Genomic DNA, 14,755 nt, shown 5'->3' with positions numbered 1-14,755 from the left:
ATAAAAATGTATACAGAGGAAACAAATGATCACAGCTGGTTTGAAATATGAAGTGTCAGGGGCCAGGTGGTGGAGACCTCACTCCACGTCTTCAGGGGAGACACTTCACAGGTGGTGAAGCAGGGCTGCAGGTGTCTCTCTGTCTCCCTCTCTATTCCCCCTCCCCTCTCCATTTCTCTGTGTTTCTACCCAATATATCATTAATAACTATATATATTAAGAAGAAATGTGATGTGTCAAGGACACAGTGACTACAGACACAGAAAGAGGTGTCTGTCCCCCAGCCACACCCCAACATGGGTCCTCAAGATTGATGTCATTTTAGGGGTCTACAATTTCCTTCCTACCTCATGAGCTCCCATCTCCCCTTCTAACCCTGGACTCTTCCACTTGGGGTCTCCCTGTTGTGGCTTCTGGACCTGACACCCTTGGACGTGGTGACCTGGACATGTTCTCACCTCCCTGGATGACACTTCCTCCTTCGGTGACCCCAGAGATCCTGGGTGAGTGTCTTCCCCAAGCTTGGGGCCTGGGTGGGATAGTCTCCTGGGAGCTCAGCTGAGCACTGAGCAGCCTGCCAGCTAGGCCAGTGGGGGGAGGGGCGCTCGGCCTGGCAGGCAGCTCAAGACGGGTGCCAACAGAACTCTGGTCTGATGGGCAGGGCAGACAGACAGAATTCAGCATGTGATAGGAAGACAGACAGACAGCCCACAGTGTGGTGAGACAGAGCTCAGTGTGATGGTCAGACGGAACTCAGAATGTGACAGGAAGACAGACAGACAGACAGACAGACAGACAACTCACAGTGTGGTGAGACAGAGCTCAGTGTGATGGTCAGACAGAACTCAGAATGTGACAGGAAGACAGACAGACAGACAGACAGACAGACAACTCACAGTGTGGTGAGACAGAGCTCAGTGTGATGGTCAGACAGAAATCAGAATGTGATAGAAAGACAGACAGACAACCCAGGGCATGATGAGGAGACAGACAGAACTCAAGTCTGATGGGGAGGCAGGACTCAGAGTGTGATGGGCAGAGACGGGCCTGGTGTGAGAGGGGAGACAAACAGACAGCTGTGACAGCACTGGAGGCTGGCCTGCTGTGGGCTGCTCCTGAGGGGCTGGGGGGCTGGGTGTCTGCTGCCTGCTCCCTGGAGTGCTGAGGGGGACGCCTCCCCTGTGCTGTTTCCCACAGGTCTGCTGAGCCTCCAGGTGCTGAATGGTGAGTGCCTTAGCACCGAGCCTGTGACCCAGGTGACCCAGCTCCGTCTCTCTCCCTCCTGGAAGCACAGAGCTGGTTTCTGTTGTTCCAGGAAAAGGGCAAAGCGGAAGAGAGCCTGGGACAAGGGGAGGGGCGGTGTGGCAGGGAGCCGCTGCCCTGGGCCCTCCCCACTCCAGAGACACTGGGGACATTCATTTCAGACTTTTCTTTCTTTTCTCTTTTTCTTTTTCTCTTTTTATTTTATTTGACAGGACAGAGAAATTGAGAGAGGAGGGGAGACAGACAGAGAGACACCTGCAGCCCTGCTTCACCGCTTGTAAAGCTCCTCCCCGCAAGTGGGGAGTTGGGGGCTCAAACCCAGATCCTGGCGCTTAGTATTTTGTGTACTTGACTGGGTGCCCCATCACCAGACCCCCATTTCAAACTATTCTTTCTTAAATTTTTTTTTTTCTGTAGCCCTGCTTCGCCACTCATGAAGCTCCCTACAAGTGGTGATCAGGGGCTTGAACCTGGGTCCTTGTGCATTGTAACATGTGCACTTAACCAGGTGCAGCACCACCTGCCCCCCAGAGCTTTCTAATGACTGTCTTCACTTCCTCTTTCCTCTCCTCTTCTCCTTCTTGTCTTTATTCCTTACCTCTTTCTTCCTTTTCTCTTCCTTTCTACCCTCCTTCTTTCTTCCTTCTCCTCTTTCACTCTCTCAAACACACACACATATTTTTTATATTTTTATTTATTTATTTTCTCTATTGTTGCCCTTGTCTTTTTGTTGTTGTTGTTGTTGTTATTGATGTCGTCATTGCTGGATAGGACCGAGAGAAATGGAGAGAGGAGGGGAAGACAGAGAGGGGGAGAGAAAGACAGACACCTGCAGACCTGCTTCACCACCCGTGAAGCGACTCCCCTGCAGGTGGGGAGCCGGGGGCTCGAACCGGGATTCTCCCACCAGCCCTTGCGCTTTGCGCCACGCACTTAACCCGTTGTGCTACCGCCTGAATCCCCACACACATATTTTTTTAGCACTGTTTTCAGCTCTGGCTAATGGGGGAAGGCAGAGAGGGATTTGAATTTGGGTCTTTGGAGCATCAGGCTGAACATTTTTCTTTGCATACGCCTTACTCTATCTCCCCTGCCCCTTCTTCTTCATTTACAGAAGAGAGTATGAGTGACTGCAAAGAAGGTGAGTATGCGGCACCCACCGGGCTCTGACTTCCTTCAGTCTGCCTTGTGCTAAAACCTCCAGGACATTCCAGGTTAATGGGGGCCCGGCTGCAGGGTGGCAGGGCTGCAGGATGTCACTGTGAAGGGGCTTCCCAAGCCTACAGCCCCTCAGGCCCGCTTGGGACCCATGTGCAAAAGGGTGAGTGGGGACAGCTGTCTGTCTCCTGCCTCCCTTGGCAGGATTCTCTCTTTAGCAGACTCAGGATTCTGAGTTTCTCCTTCCCTCTCCCTCCTCCCCTGCCACCAGAGCACTGTTCAGCTCTGGTTTATGAAGGTGTGGGAGATTGAACCTGAGACTTGAGAGCCTCAGCCATGAGAGTCTCTTTGCATAACCCCCCTCTCTTTTAATTATTTATTGGATAGAGACAGCCAGACATTGAGAGAGAAGGGGGCGATAGAGAGGGAGATAGCGAGAGACGCCTGCAACCCTGCTTCACCACTCACAAAGCTTTTCCCCCTGCAGGTGGAGACGGGTACTTGAGCCCAGGTCCTTCCTTGCACATGTACATGTGCACTCAACCATGTATGCCCCCACCCGGCCTCTCTCTCTCTCTCTCTTTCTCCCTTTTCTCTCTCAATTTCTCTCTGTCCTATCAAATGAGAGAGAGAGAAAGAGGAAGAGAAAGGGGTGGAAATGACCCCCAAGAGCAGTGGATTTGTCAGGCCAGCACCAACTACTAAATGTAATTCTGGTGGCAATAAAATGTTTAATTAAATAAATATATTTATTTGTTACAGAGAGAGAGGGGGAGAGAAAGAGAGAGAGAAACCAGAACAACACTGTGGCACGTGCAGAGCCTAGGATCAAACTCAGGACCCAGTGCACAAACACAGTTCCCTGCTCTACCTGCTGCCCACCTCCCCTGGGCCACCCCCATAGGCTCCCCGGCCATGGCAGGGGCTCTGCTTCCTCTAGCACAGAGCTCCCTCTCGGCTCAAGTTCACAGCCACTCTCCACCTGCCTCTGGAAGAGACCTTGGGGCCCTCTCCCCACAGCCTTTCACAAGCTCTCCTCTCAGCCACCAGCCCCATCCATACACCTCTTCTCAAAACCCTTGTGAAGCTTCCCCCTGAGGGTGGGGAGCTGGAGTTCAAATCTGGGTCCCTGCACATGGTAACATGTGAGTTTAACCAGGTGTGCCACCGCCCAGCCCCTAATAAATAAATCTTTTTTAAAAAAGGGGGGGCGGAGGGTAGATAGCATAATGGTTATGCAAACACTCTCATGGCTGAGGACTCAATGTCCCAGGTTCAGTCCCCATAAACACCACCCTAATCCAGTGCTGAACAGTGCTCTGGTAAAAAAAAAAAACACGATGGTCTGAGGGGTGGCATAGTGGATAAAGCACTGAACCCTTGTGCATTAGGTACTGAGTTCAATCCCCGGCAGTACATGTACCAGGGTGATGTCTGGTTCTTTCTCTCTCTCTCTCCTCCTATCTTTCACATTAATAAATAATAATTTAAAATACATAAATCTTAAAAAATAAAAAAGCACCAACAGGAGGCTCAGCGGATAGAATGTGCATATTACCATGAGCAAGGACCCAGGTTTGAGCCCCAGGCCACCACATGGGAGAGCCTGAAGAAGGGGAAGCTTCCAAGCACTAAAGCAATGACCTCTCCCTTTCCCTCTCCCTCTCGCTTTCTCTCTCCATCTCTATCACTCTCTCATCCTCTAGCTAAAGTAGGATTGGGAAACATTTTTTTTTTCCTACCAAGCAAAGGCCATCACTCAAAGACCACACAAAATTGTCAGCTTAAATATTAGCTTGGAGCGGGGCGGTGGAGTGCCTGGTTGAATGTACATATTATAATGTGCAAGGACCCAGGTTCAAGCCCCCAATCCCCGGCTGCAGGAGGAAAGCGTCAGGAGTGGTGAAGCAGGGCTACACCCTCTGTCTCCCTCTGTATCACCCCCTTCCCTTTCCATTTCTGACTGTCTCTAGCTAATAAATAAAAAAAGATAATTTTTTTTAAAAAAGATGATCACTAACTGTTGCTATAAATAGAGATCCTAGATTACTGAATTTTGAGTCCCACCTACGGTTTTCTTGGCAGGGTCAGACCAAATGATTTCTCTACCCATATACAGCCCTCAGCCCGGAAGTTCCCTACCCCTGATCTAGAGGGAAGGGAAGGGAAAAGTGGCCGGCAGGGTCAGTGGAGTCGTGCAGGCAGAGCCCCATTGATGACCCTGGTGGGCAAAACCAATCAAGCTGGAGGGTGCCCCGGAGGCCACAGGGCCTGCCCCTACCCCAGCCCTGTAAGGCTCTGCATCTGCTCTCCCCAGTGAAGCCGCCCCAGGTCACCAGCCCTGCGCCAAAACCACACAGGAAGAACAGCCAGTGGCACGCACTGAAGTGCGCCTACATGATGGTCACCTTCCTCTTCGTGTCTTACAATAAAGGGGACTGGGTGAGGAGGGGGCCCAGGGTATGAGGAGGGGATCCAAGGGGGTGTGAGGAGGGGGCCCAGGGAGGTATGAGGAGGGGGCCCAGGGAGGTATGAGGAGAGGGCCCAGGGGGAGGGATGTGAGGAGGGAGTCCAGGAGGGAGCAGGGTGAGGAGGGGGACCAGGGGATTTGAGGAAGGGGCCCAGGAGGAGGGGTGTGAGGAGGGGGCCCAGGAGGGATGTGCAAGGATCCAGGCTCAAGCCTCCAGTCCCCATCTGGAAAGCTTTTTGAGTGGTGAAGCAGTGTTGTGGTTGTGTCTTTCTCCTTCTCTCTTTCTTATTTTATTTATTTATTTATTTTGGATAGGACAGAGAGAAGTTGAGAGGGGAGGAGAAGATAGAGAGGGAGAAAGACAGAGAGACACCCACAGTCCTGCTTCACCTCTCATGAACATTTCCCCCTGCAGGTGGAGACTGGGGGCTTGAACCCATGTCCTTACTCACTGTAATGTCTGCACTTAACTAGGTGTACCATCACCTGGCCCTGTCTCCTCTCTCTCTCTCTCACTCCATATATATATATCACCCCCTTCCCTTTTCCATTTCTGGCTGACTCTATCCAATAAATAAAGATAATTTTAAAAATGCTTTTTAAGCTCAGGGATTGGGCAATGGTGCACCTGGTTGAACACATACATTACCATGCATAAGGACCCAAGTTCAAGTCTCCAGTCCCCACCTGAAAGGGGGGGAGGGCTGGGCATTCAGGCATTCAGTCTGGGCCTAGTGCAGAGGTGAGGCTGAGAGCCCCCTGTGGCCAGGAGAGGGGCCATGTATGGGATCAGGGAAAGTGAGGCTGAGTGGGGGGTGAGACTCACACTGTCTGCACAGATGGAAGGAGGGAGAAAGAGGCACAGAGGAGGAAGGAAGGAAAAGCAGAAGGAAAAAGAAGGGAGGGGAAAAGCTGACTTGTTTCACCCCTGCCCTTTCTTCCTGTTGCCTCTTCACGCTCCCTTGCCCACCCAGTGTTACTGCCACTACTGCAGCTCAGAAGTGGATGTCAGGTGAGTTACAAGTGCCAGTGGGTTCACCCTCCTCTGGGGGCACGAGACCATGAGGCCCCTCCTCCCCCAGAGGCTGACACCAGCCTGCAGATATCTTTCTCTCTTCTCTCCTCCCTTCTGTAGAAATGATCCCTGCTGCGCCTTCTAGCCACCTGGCTCCCTCTGGGCTCTCGCTTGGCAAGTCCTCCGTCTTGATGGCAGGCCAGCCTCCCCAGAAGACTGTCCCCTGGTGGCCCTGGGGCCTGGAGAGTAGCTGGTGAGCATCTGCAGGTGGCCCCACACCACCCTGCTCCTCTTCCAGGCTCTTTTCAGCCCTTGCCCGCTATTTCTAGAATAAACTGTAAACTGATGGAAATGAATGAATGCTTGGCTCTTCCCTTCATCAAATGTGGGGACTTGGGTGTTGGGCGGTGGCGCAGTGGGTTAAGTGCTCAAAGCTCAAGGACCAGCGTAAGGATCCCGGTTAGAGCACCTGCAGGGGAGTCTCTTCATAGGCGGTGAAGCAGGTCTGCAGGTGTCTGACTTTCTCTCCCTCTCTGTCTTCCCCTCCTCTCTCCATTTCTCTCTGTCCTATCCAACAATGAACAACATCAACAATGGCAATAATAATGACCACAGCGAGGCTACAACAACAAGGGCAACAAAAGGGGGAAAAAATGGCCTCCAGGAGCGGTGGATTCATGGTGCAGGCACCGAGCCCAGCAATAACCCTGGAGGAAAAAAAAAAAACGTTGGGACTGGACACCATGCAGGGCAGCAGAGGGGCCAGGAATCCCGCCGTCATTAACCCTGGGCACAGCTCTGTCAGGAGGCCTGCCATGCCGCCTGCTGTGCAGAAGGAGAAAGGATGGTGGTACAGGGATGGCAAAGCATTGGACTCTCAAGGATGGCGTTCTGGATTTGATCCTTGGCTTCCCAGGAGATGCTCTGGTTCTCTCTCATTAGTAAACAGTAAATAAATCTTAAAACAAATAAACAAAAAGGATGACAAAGAGGAAAAAGTAACTTGTCCAAGGTCACGCAAGTGCTCCATAGACAGCTGAGCCCTTCTGGGTGGCTGGGTTGTGGCGCACCTGGTTAAGGGCACATATTACCAAAACTAAGGACTAGGGTTTGAGCCCCCGCTCCTCACCTGCAGAGGCCCACTTCACAAGTGGTGAAGTATGACTGCAGGTGTCCTTCTTTCCATCTCTCTCTCTCTCTCTTTTTCTTCTTTCTCTCTCAATATCTATTTTGCCTAATAAAAAATAGAAGAAATAAAAGAAGAGGAAAAAATGCTGCCAGAAGCAGTGGATTTGTAGTGCCGACACCGAGCCCCAGCAATAAAATAATCCAGTTGGCAATAAAAAGGTGAGAGGCAGGGTGGAGGAATAGATGGCATAATGGTTATTCGAAGAGACTCTAGTGCCCAAGCCTCCAAAGTCCCACATGCAGTCTCCTGCACCACTAAAAGCCAGAGCTGATCGGTGCTCTGGTAAAGAAAAGAAAAAAGAAAGAGAGAAAGGAAGGAAGGAAGGAAGGAAGGAATAAAAGGGAGAGGCAGGTGGTGGAGGATCTGGTTAGACACACACATTACAGTGCAAGAGAACCCAGGTTTAAGCCCCCCACTCCCCACCTGCAGAGGAAAAGCTTCAGGAGTGGTGAAGCAGGGCTGCAGTTCTCTCTCTCTCTCTCTCCCTCTCTCTCTCTCTCTCTCTCCCTCTCCCCCATCCTCTCAATTTCTGTCTCCATCCAATAATAAATAAACAAATATAAGGAAATCTGAGCTTTTCCAAAGCTTCTTTTTCTTTGACTTGTTTATTTATTTATAGAAAGATTTATTGCAGGTCTGGGAGGTGATGCAGTAGATAAAGCATTGGACTCTCAAGCACGAGGTTCAGAGTTCAATCCCCGGCAGCACATGTACCAGAATGACGTCTGGTTTTTTCTCTTCTCTCTCCTCCTATCCCTCTCACTAGCAAAACAAATAAAAATATATATAAAATAAAATTATTTGGGCTAGGGAAACAGCATAATAGTCCTTCAAAAGACTCTTATGCCAGAGGCTCCAATGCCCCAGGTTCAGTCCCCAGCACCACCAGCAGCCAGAGCTGAGCAGGGCTCTGTTCTTTCTCTCTGTATCTTTCTGTATCCCTCTCTGTATTTCATTTTACTTCTCATTAAAGTAAAATGAAAATATTTTTTAAAAGAAAGATTTATTGCAGGGAGTCACGTAGTAGCACAGTGGGTTAAGCGCACGAAGCACAAGGACCGGCCTAAGTATCCTGGTTCGAGCCCCTGGCTCCCCACCTGCAGGAGGGTGGCTTCACAGGCAGTGAAGCACGTCTGCAGGTGTCTGTCTTGCTCTCCCCCTCTGTCTTCCCCTCCTCTCTCCATTTCTCTCTGTCCTACCTAACAACGACAACATCAACAACAATAATAACCACAACAACAATAAAAAAACAACAAGGGCAATAAAAGGGAAAATAATTAAATAAATATTTTTAAAAATTTTAAAAGAGATTTATTGCACAAGCTAGGTAGATTAGGGGTGAGGATCAGAGCAGCATTCTGGCACATGTGGTATCTGGGATCAAATTCAGTACCACACACTTGTAATTCCAGATCTTTACTAATTATTATTATTATTATTATTATTATTATTATTATTATTATTATTCTGAGACTAAAAGAGACAACAGCACCAATGCTTCTTCAGTGCAATGGGGAATGAACATGGAAAAGAAGCACACTGTTTTGTCTTCCTATCTTCCTTTCTTTTAAATAAAGATTTAGGGGAGTCAGGCCTTAGAGCAGCAGGTTAAGTGCACATGGCGCAAAGCGCAAGCACGGCGGAAGGATCCCAGTTTGACGCTCAGGCTCCCCACCTGCAGGGGAGTCGCTTCCCAGGCAGTGAAGCAGGTCTGCAGGTGTCTGTCTTTCTCTCCCCGTCTCTGTCTTCCCCTCCTCTCTCCATTTCTCTCTGTCCTGTCTAACGATGACAACAATAACAACAACAACAACAATAAAAAACAACAAGGGCAACAAAATGGAAAATAAATAAATAAATAATAAATAAAGATTTAGGACCTCAGGAGGGTGTAGGGACCTAAATATATAGTGAGCAAAACCAAGACACACACTTAGATGACAAGACACATTCGCCAGAAGGGACGGGGAGATTGGCAAGTCAGGCAAAAGAGGCCAAGCGAATGGCAATGAGTGGAAAGTTGTCCTTTGCGATGGTGCGATGTCATCTATCGTAGATTGAGACAAGCATCCACTGCTCGCCCCAGAGGCCCTGAGCTGGGAAGCCTTTCAGATCTACATCAGCTTTGAGGATGCTGGGCACCACTGCTGACTCCCCTTTGTCAGGTCACCAGCTGCTGAAGTAAAGAAACAGAGAGAAGCTCCATGTCTGGGGGCTGGGTGGTGGCACACCTGGTTAAGTGCACACATTACAGTGCACAAGGACAGGGGTTCAAGCCTCTCATCCCCACCTGCAGGGGAAAACTGCTGCAGGTGTCTCTGTTTCTTTCCCTCTCTATCTCCCCCTCCCCTCTCAATTTCTATCTAAAAAAGAAGGAGAAGGAGAAGGAGAAGGAGGAAGAGGAGGAGAAGGAGAAGGAGGAGGAGGAGGAGGAGGAGAAGGAGAAGGAGGAGAAGGAGGAGGAGGAGGAGGAGAAGGAGGAGAAGGAGGAGAAGGAGAAGGATGAGGAGGAGGAGGAGGAGGAGGAGAAGGAGAAGGAGGAGGAGAAGGAGAAGGAGGAGGAGAAGGAGAAGGAGGAGGAGAAGGAGGAGGAGAAGGAGGAGGAGGAGGAGAAGGAGAAGGAGGAGAAGGAGAAGGAGGAGGAGGAGAAGGAGAAGCTTCACACCTCAACTTTCACACATCTGCAGGAATACCTCTGGAACAGAAAACACCTTTTAAAAATCATCTGTTTGTTTGTTTGTTTGTTTGTTTAAATAAGAAAAATGCAGAAAGAAAAAGATACACAGACAGAAAGACCAGAGCACTGCTCAGCCCTGGCTTATGATCTTCTATCCTTTCTTTTTCTCATTAATAATAAATAAGTAGGGGCCAGGTGGTGGCGCACCTGGTCAAGCGCTCACATTACAGTGCACAAGGGCCCAGGTTCAAGCCCCTGGTCCCCACCTGCAGGGGGAAAGGCTTTATGAATGTTAAGACAGGGCTGCAGGTGTCTCTCTGTCTCTCTCTATCTCCCCCTCCCGTTTCAATTTCTCTCTGTCTTTATCCAATAATAAATAAATAAATATTTTTAAATAAATAATAATAAATAATAGGTTTTTTTTAATATAGATTTTAGTGGCCTGGGAGATTGCACAGCAGGTAGAGTGTCCGACTTGCAAGCCTGAGCTCCTAAGTTAGAGCCCCAGCATCACAGAAGCCAGAGTAATGCTCAGGTCCCATCAGTCCATCAGTCTGGACCAACAAAATAGCTCACATGGATAGTGCATTGCTTAGCCACGTGTGTGATCCAGGTTTGAGCCTGGCCCCCACCACACCGATGGAAACCTTTTCTCTCTGTCTCTCTGTCTGTGTGTGTGTTTGTGTGTGTGTGTGTGTCCCTTTCTCTTGCCCCCTCCCTCTCTCTACATTAAAAAAGAAATCATTAGGGGATAGGTGGCACCATGTGCGCTTAACCTGCTGCGCTACCTCCAGACTCCCAGGTTCTTGAGCTTATTAACCTGATGTGCCTCCGCCCAGTTCCAAGATCACTTCTTATATAATGTTAACATATAGGACGTTCTCTTTGTATAAATAGGTTTCATCTCTGCTGGGAGAATTTTGCCGTTCTGTGTCCATAACCAACTGTACAGAATTGAGATCAAAACAGCAGGGTAGAGGGGGTTGGGTGGTAGCGCAGCGGGTTAACAGCAAGTGGCGCCAAGCACAAGGACCAGCGTAAGAATTCCCTTTAGAGCCCCCCACCTGCAGGGGAGTCCCTTCACTGCAGTGAAGCAGGTCTGCAGGTGTCTGTCTTTCTCTCCCTCTCTCTGTCTTCCCCTCCTCTCTCCATTTCTCTCTGTCCTATCCAACAACGAACGACATCAACAATAACTATAATAACCACAACAAGGCTACAACAACAAGGGCTACAAAAGGGGGAAAAATGGTCTCCAGGAGCAGTGGATTCATGGTGCAGGCACTGAGCCCCAACAATAACCCTGGAGGCAAAAAAAAAAAAAAACCAGCAGGAGGGGACAGCTAGGACTCAATAGAAATTGGATGCTCTCCTGCAGAACAGTCTCACCCCCAGCCTGAGTCCTTTTCCTCCATTATGCAACAGTAGCCCAAAGCCTGTCCCCCCACCCCTTCCTTGTCCTTTCCCAGAGTCCTCTGCAGACATCTATGATGGGGACATGAGCAAGTGTTCCCATGTGCTATTAACTGTACTGTGAACCACCAACGTCCCCAAATTTGAATCTTCAGTTATCAGCCTCCCTGATATCAGCCTCCCTGATAACTCAATCTCGTTGGGTTATTTCACAGCAGGAACCACTTTCAGTAGACAAAATATAACTGTTAGGGCTCAGCCCATTAGACCACCAACTTGCTTGCCTGAGGCTCCAAAGGTCACAGGTTCGATTTCTTGTACCACCTTATCCCAGAGATGAGCAAATGCTCTGGTCCCTCTTTTTGTCTCCCTCCCTTCTTCCTCTCTCATAGTACATAAATACTGTGATATGTACATATATACATATATACACACATTTCTATAGTGGTTGGGGAATAGCTTAACTGGCAAAGCATAGAACTTTCATGCTCAAGGCTCCTGGTTTGATCCCCAGTATTTCATGTATCAGAGCAAAGCTCTGGATTCTATCCCACTCCTTTCTGTCTCGTGTGAAACTCTCTCATATGTCATAAAATAAATCTTTTAAATATATATATGAATTGGGGTCAGGTGATGGTGCACTTGGTTAAGTACATACATAACAGTGCTCAAGGACCCAGGTTCAAGTCCTTGGTCCCCACCTGCAGGGGAAAAGCTTCATGAGTGGTGAAGCAGGGATGCAGGTGTCTCTCTGTCTCTCACCCTCTCTACCTCCCCCTCTCCTCTCAATTAATTTCTGTCCTATCCAATAAAATGGGGAAAAATGGCCACCAGGAGCAATAGATTTGTAGTGCTGGTGCTGAGCCCCAGGGACTCTGAAGGAAAAAAAAAAAAGATATTCCTCAGTCACATTCATTTTCCTTGTCAGGGGCTTCAGTTTCTTTCTCTCTGGGAATGGGGATGACCACTGGGCTTTCCCTGGAGTCCTTGGGAGGGGAGTTAATCTGGCTTAGGCTCAGGTGGGTCTGGTAAACGCCCTGCTCAGATGGAGCGGGAGGCACATAGCTGCTTCTCTTCCCTGCAGCTCAGAGCAGAGCCTGGCCCCTGATCCTTCTCCACAGTCATCTCCATGACAACCAGCACTTCTTTGGGCATTTATTAACAGCCAGTGAAAAGAATAAATGCAGCAATTTGTGTGCAGGCCCAGGATGGGCGGCGAGGAGGAGCTCCTGAGAGTTCATGGCGACCCTCTTTATCTGCAGAGGACTCTGGGGAGGGAGAAGGGAGTGAGGGGAGGATGCAGGCAGGCTTTGGGGCTTGATTGCAGGATTGTGGAACAGGATCTAGGTTGGGGTGAGACTGTTCTGCAGACATCTATCATGGGGAGAAGAAAAATTGTACCCATGTGCTAATAACTGTATTATAAACCATTAAAAGCCAATAAAGTAATGAGGGAAAAAAATGAGGAGTCTAAGCTCCCAGCCAAACCCGGGAACATAAAATTAATTTATTGCAATAGGCTAGAGATCTGTCTAATCAAGAAAGGCCCCAGGTCTAGGTTCAATTCCTGGTACTATAGAGGAGGGAGCAGAACAGGACTCTGATCTCACTTTCTCATAAAAGTAAATTAACTGAACGAATCATGCTAAGTGAGATCAGCCAGAAAGAGAAGGAAGAATATGGGATGATCTCACTCATAGACAAAAGTTGAAAAATAAGAACAGAAGAGAAAACACAAAGCAGAACTTGGACTGGAGTTGGTGTACTCACCAAAGTGAAAGGGGGGAGGAGAGGGTCCTGGAACATGATGGCACAGGAGGACCTAGTGGGAGTTGAATTGATATGTGGAAAACTGTGAAATGTTACACATGTACAAACTAGTTTACTGTTGACTGTAAACCATTAATCCTCCAATAAAGAAATTAAAAAGGAATTTGAGTGGTGATGCCGCACCTGGTTGAGTGCACATGTTACAATGCACAAGGACCCAGGTTTGAGCCCCCAGTCCCCACCAATAGAGGGGAAGCTTTGCAAGCGGTGAAGTAATGCTTCAGGTGTCTCAATTTTCCCCTTCCTTCTTGATTTCTGTCTATATTCAATAAATAAAGACAATTAAAAATTGTAAAAAAAAAAGAAATAAAAGTAAATTAACTGGGTGGGGGAGATAGCATAAAGGTTATACAAACAGATTCTGAATCAGACTCCAAGGTTCCAAACTCAATTCCTAACACCGCCATAAGCCAGAGTTGAGCAGTGCTCTCTGGTAAAAACAAAAACAAAATAAATTAACTATTTATTTACTTGTCAGCAGGGTTACCACTGGGGCTCTGCATAACTCCACCTTTTCTGGAAGCCATTTTTCTTTCTTTCTTGATAGAAAGTAAGGTAGTGTGTGCCTTAGAAATGTGAAGGCAGAGCTTGGATATTTATATAAACTAGCCCTATGGGAGTGGCTGAGCATTCTCTCTCTCCCCCCCCCTTCCCCTTTCGCTCTCCTTCTCCCTCTCCCTCTTCTTCTCCCTCTCCCTCTATCTCCAGAGGTGGGCCTGCCAACATTTGAGTAAATAGATCTCACTCATTCTCTTTCTCTGCCTCTCTCTCACTGCCCACCTGTATTCCAATCATGTGAGTGCTCTCAATTTCAAAAAAATCTCTTTATCTATTACTGTATAGAGAGGGGAAGATAGAGGGAAACAGAGAGATACCTGCAGCCCTGCTTCACCACTCATGAAGCTTTCCCCCTTGCAGGTGGGGGCCAGGAGCTTGAACCTGGGTCCTTGTGTCCTGTAATGTGTGCACTTAACCAGGTGCACCACCGCCTGGGCCCCATGCTTTCAATTTTCCTGAATAAAGATTAAAATTCCTAAAAAATCACGCTTTCTCCTCAATTCTTTCTTGGGTTTATGTGTTACTACGAAATTAAAAGAAATGAAGGTAGATGACGTCTGGGCTCTTAGCAGTCAGCAAGCTGACACCTGCTAGGTGTTTGCCTAGATATTATTGACCACCACTTAACAGGTGGATGAATATATTCTTCATTACTGACGGGATTACTGGCCGCCTAGCTTGTACATTACTGATATTTAAATGATCTCGGTCCCCCAGGGCCCTCACACACTCCCTCCTCCGCACCCGCCCCAGGACACTCCACAGGCACGTGTGCCCTCAACTCTGCGAGTGACCTGGACAGGGTCATGGTTCTGACCCAGGGTGAACCTTGCGTCCACAAGAGTAGAACTACAACTCCCACATGCCCTTGCGCGCTCCCGCTTCCCGCTGACCATCTTTATCAACAGGTGCGCTTCCACACTACGATCATCATCTCTGGCATTATGCTATTCCACTGCAGTATACTGTGCCCCAGTATGGTTCCGTAGCCCCCATGTCCACTTGGTCAATTCCAAATTATATTCCTCCATGAGGATCATTTCTGGAACCATCCGTTCCACCCCGGTTCCATGGCTGCCAGTTCTTAGCAACATCGCCCCGCCAGATATTCGTCGGGATGCGGCATCATCTAAGTTCATTTCCCACGTCTACGCTCGACCGGACCTGCCAATATACGCGGATATCTTC

General features: G+C 48.8%; 1 long non-coding RNA gene across 1 annotated transcript; it reads left to right on the top strand.

Moving 5' to 3' along the window:
• The first annotated feature begins 1,196 nt into the window (after positions 1–1,196).
• On the top strand, positions 1,197–6,219 carry LOC132533849 (uncharacterized). The gene is made up of 5 exons (XR_009545590.1): positions 1,197–1,224; positions 2,378–2,404; positions 4,739–4,863; positions 5,866–5,903; positions 6,027–6,219. It is a non-coding gene; the product is annotated as an uncharacterized LOC132533849 (long non-coding RNA).
• The last annotated feature ends 8,536 nt before the right edge of the window (positions 6,220–14,755 follow it).

Source organism: Erinaceus europaeus, chromosome 2 (genome assembly GCF_950295315.1).
Source record: "Erinaceus europaeus chromosome 2, mEriEur2.1, whole genome shotgun sequence".
In the NCBI taxonomy this organism is placed as follows: domain Eukaryota; kingdom Metazoa; phylum Chordata; class Mammalia; order Eulipotyphla; family Erinaceidae; genus Erinaceus; species Erinaceus europaeus.
Note: the sequence above shows the minus strand (reverse complement) of the source record. Positions and strands in the feature narration are given on the sequence as shown.